The 4,598-nt window shown below is 33.3% G+C and overlaps 1 long non-coding RNA gene across 2 annotated transcripts in view; it reads right to left on the bottom strand.

Annotated features, from left to right (window-relative positions):
- Nucleotides 1-684: 684 nt before the first annotated feature.
- Nucleotides 685-4,598, bottom strand: part of LOC118749728 — a 21,480-nt gene continuing 17,566 nt past the window's right edge. Inside the window, exons 3-4 of one of the 2 annotated variants that reach the window (XR_004994275.1) lie at nt 1,229-1,394; nt 685-1,155 (exon numbers count right to left, since the gene is read on the bottom strand). This is a non-coding gene — a long non-coding RNA (uncharacterized LOC118749728). The remainder of the gene's footprint in view (nt 1,156-1,228; nt 1,395-4,598) is intronic. The other variant, XR_004994276.1, reaches the window with a different exon arrangement.

Below are 4,598 nucleotides of genomic sequence, written 5' to 3'. Positions count from 1 at the left end.
TTAAATGTATTTTTGTGTTGTAACTCTCCCCCTAAGCTCTTATGGCCCCATTTACAAAATATTTTTAAAGAACTTTATGAAGTTAGATTTAAAAAAAAATCGATCTATGAAGCATTGTTTATTTTTTTTTTGAGTTAATATATTTTCGAAGGTAATTAGAAAATATGTAAAAAACCGACTTTCTCTTGGAAATTTAATTTATAATCTTATAACTGGAGTCTACTATCGCACCCTTTCCTCAAACGTGTATTAATTCAATATTCAAATAACGTATATTTATACTAGCGAATACCCGGCGTGCTTCGCTGCGCCTTAAAAGTAATTTTGTTTTATTACTCCCTCTCACAACATTTGGAAATATGAGTTAATATTGCTGTACATATTTGTATAGTAGGGAGATTTTTTCAAATTATATAAATATACGTTATTTGAATATTGAATTAATACACGTTTGAGGAAAGGGTGCGATAGAAGACTCCAGTTATAAGATTATAAATTAAATTTCCAAGAGAGAGTCGGTTCTTTACATATTTTCTAATTACCTTCGAAAATATATTAACTCAAAAAAACATAAACAATGCTTCATACATCGATTTTTTTAAATCTAACTTCATAAAGTCCTTTAAAAATACAACACAAAAATACATTTAAGGCGCAGCGAAGCACGCCGGGTAATTGCTAGTAGATAATAAGGAGTACGTGGTTTATTAGATCGACGGAAGCCAAATAAACAGTTTTTGTAATTTTGGTTTATCTAAAACTAATGTATGGAATTAAATGCGGTTTTCGCTGATGTACATATTGCTAGAGGTCTAACTGAAAATATAGAATCAATTTTTTTCAGTTTATCATCGATCTTTATTCTTAGGAATGTGTTAACTTTTTCCAGTGCTTCGTTGTTTATATTTAGAGTTACCACCGTACTGCTCTCAAAATTTCGTCTTGATATAACCACAAACTTATTTTTATTGACATTCAATTTAAGTTCGGTTGTTCACACTTGCTTGGTTATCATATACACATATATACATAAAATGATAGCCGTTTTCGTTGTTCGGACTAAACTCAAAAACCACTGGATAGAGTTCAGTCAAATTGTATATACCTTGCATATATGGTCCTATTATATACTACATGAAATCCCGCTGGGTGGCGCTGGAGTAGAGTTATTAAGAAAAGTCGTCTTAATTAATCATTTCCGTTTAAATTTTAAATGTGAGCCATGTACCTGTATGATGAAAAATTCTTTTGATAAAAATGGACAGCTGGGTGGCGCTGTAGTCGAGGTATTTGGAAAATCCGTATTTTTTATGCAATCTGGTTGAAGTTGATAACACCAGTCAACACGATTTTTGGGTCTGACTTCTACACGTTAAATTTAAGTTTCTCCTACGCTAAAAATAAGGAAAAAATTATTTTTTGATCAGAGTTTGCTTTTATAAGAACTAGAGCAATTTTTCACTTTTTCTGGAAAAATCACTAATTTTTATATTTTTTTATAATTTTACTTTAAATTACGATTAGAAAATTTTTTGCTGGATATCAGAGTCTTTTTTATTTAAAATTTGTGATAAACAATAACATATAAATGTAAAATACCAAGAAATTAATGTCTAAAAGTGAATATTTTTCGTATTTCTTATACTTATCGACGTAAATCAGACAAAAGCAAACTTTAAGAACTAAAAATGAAAATTCAAGTGTTTTTTAATGTTTGGAATGAGAATCTAAGCATGAGAATAGAAACCCAAAGAAAAAAAATTGTTGACCGGTGTAATACGTATTCATTTTATGATAAGCAATGGTTTTGCGGAAAATGAACCCAATCGATGGCGCTGCAGCCGAAATGTTTAGAAACCCCATGTGTTTGGTCTGCTTTGGCCCTATGTTTAAGTTATACGAATTTAGTTTTCAGATGTCTAAATGAAGGATGGGGTTAAGTATGCATAGAAAGACCGCAAAATTGTGGAAGCGCACCTTGGCCCTCCTATAATAGAAAACGCACATCTGTACTCTTGAGTTTCCTTATAAGGACTTTTGTTGGCTTACGCATCGGACCAATTTTGTAGTTGCAAGTTCATACAAAAAGATTACGCAAGCTTGGCAGAGATCTCAGAGGTGGAAATAAGACCATCGGTAAAGCTCCTGACATCGAAAGTGATTAGTATTTCATATGGCAGGGGTGGGCAAGGCCGAGGCCGAGAAGAGTCGCATGTAAATTCTAAATGCTACAAAGAGACATAAGAAAAACAAATTTTACTTAAATAAAATTCGAGCCTTAATTTTGGCTCCCTGACATTATCAACTGAAGATATTACAAAGGGGGTAGCTTCCCTTAAACCCTCTTCTCAAACTGATATTGATGGTCTGTCTGCCCTGCTATTGAAAAAATGTTCTGCCCTAATTCAACCACTAAAAATCATTTTTAATAAGTCTCTTGCTTCAGGTATATTTATTGATGAATGGAAAGTTACTTCCATAACCCCTATTCTAAAAGGTGGTAAGAAAAACGATGTTAGGAACTATAGGCCCATCTCTAAACTCTCAACTATTTCTAAACTGTTCGAGTGTGTAGTTAAAGATAAACTGTACTTTGCTACTAAATCTTTTATTTGTCATAACCAGCATGGCTTTGTTTCTGGGCGGTCTACAGTTTCAAACTTAGCAGTTTTCACCGACTACTGCGTAAAGGCGTTTTCTTTTGGACTGTATATATACGGACTTCTCGAAAGCCTTTGATAAAGTCCCTCATAGTATACTAGTCGAAAAACTTGCCTGCCTAGGTTTTCATTCATGCTTCTTGGAATGGATAAGATCCTACTTATCCAACAGACCCTGTGTTGTAACCATAGATGGTGTGTCTTCTGACTCTTTTGTGGATTCCTCTGGGGTGCCGCAAGGAAGTGTCTTGGGTCCTCTACTGTTCGTCCTTTTTATAAATGACATTAGTAGCTGTTTCTCATTCGCAAATTTTTTACTCTATGCAGATGATCTTAAGGTATACACTATAATTAAAGATTCATTTGACGAGGTAAGGCCTCAATGCGATATTGACGCTCTCCATCGCTGGTGCCTGAAATCTCGTTTATCTTTAAACATAAATAAATGCTTTAAGATGACGTTTGCGAAGATTTCGAATGTTCGCAATACGTCTTATTGCATATCGAATCATATTCTCAATAATGTCGGCGAAATTAAAGATCGAGGGGTTATATTTGACCCGAAACTTTCATTTAACAACCATGTTAACTATGTAATTGCGAAAGCATACTCAGTACTTGGTTTTGTACGTTGTAATAGCACTAATTTCTCTGACCCATATACTTTCAAAGCGTTATTTATAAGTTTAGTGCGTTCTCATCTCGAATATGCCGTATTCGTTTGGAGACCACATAGCCAACTTTTTATAAAAAGACTGGAACGTATACAAAAAGTTTTTCTTAAGTATGCTCTTCGGTCACTGAAATTTGAAAGTCCTGTTCCTTCGTACGCTTCGCATCTCAAGCTGATAAACTTACAATCTTTAGAAAGCCGGAGATCTATCCTTTCTTTAACCTTTACATTTAATGTTATTCAAGGTGTCGTCGATTGCCCCTATCTCTTGGAACGGATAAGCTTCAATGTACCCAGGCGCAATCTACGAGTCTCTTTTCCATTTTACTTGGCAAAAGTCAAGACAAGATTTTCCAGTAATGCTCCCTTGGCGAGATCTATGCGAGAACTTAATATATTATCGGAAAGAATCATAATTGATTTCTCTATGACAAAACAAGCTTTTTTAAATCTCCTTCACAATACTTTGTAATGTTAATATTGTACTAGCATTAGCAAAACCATTTATCTACTAGTCTGTAAGAAATATTGTTTCATAGACTAAATAAATAAATAAATAAAAATTTATTATTAGAAGTGAAAAACATTAATTTTATTATGACCTAATGCACGTAAGATACATATTAAAGAAAATTCAAAATATTCTTTGGCCAAATTTTCAAAATCTGGATTTACGTCAGTTAAAGCCGTTCGTAACAGTTCTGTTAAATGTTGGTTAGTCAATAGGTACGTTCGTTTAAAATCCCCAGTAAAAAATGCCCAACAGCAAAATTCCGGCGAAATGTCATTTGTTTTCTCGCAAGAGAAAAATATTCAAAATAGTACGCGAACAGAAAATTTGCAGAAACTTGCAAGTTGGACGAACAGCTGATAGAAATTTTGTTTACATTCAAAAGTATAAATTTGAAAACATAAGAAAACCAATCGCGAAGTCTTATCCTGACACAGTTCTCTGACTAAACGAATAATTACTTACTTCTTGCAAGTATAATTAGTCGCATTTTTCTATTTTAACTTCCAAACCATCAAATTCGATTTAGGGATTTGCGTAAATTCCAACCAGCTGTTTTCTGTTGGCAAAAATTTTTCCAGCAGAAACTAGCAGCTTTCCCTCAAAATAAAATGTAATTTTTCTCTCTCAATTTCCATACTTTGAAAGTTTTTTGGGTACGCGAACACCAAAAGCTGATAGTTTTTATAACTTTCAATAATTATCAGGTACGCGAATGCAACTAATTTCGAACGGTATTTTGATTTTACGAATT

The sequence above is a fragment of the Rhagoletis pomonella genome, unplaced genomic scaffold (assembly GCF_013731165.1).
Source record: "Rhagoletis pomonella isolate Grant_MI unplaced genomic scaffold, Rhpom_1.0 Rhpom_scaffold_00036, whole genome shotgun sequence".
Lineage (NCBI taxonomy): Eukaryota > Metazoa > Arthropoda > Insecta > Diptera > Tephritidae > Rhagoletis > Rhagoletis pomonella.
The sequence above is the reverse complement of the archived record's forward strand: the minus strand, read 5'-3'. Positions and strand labels throughout refer to the sequence as shown.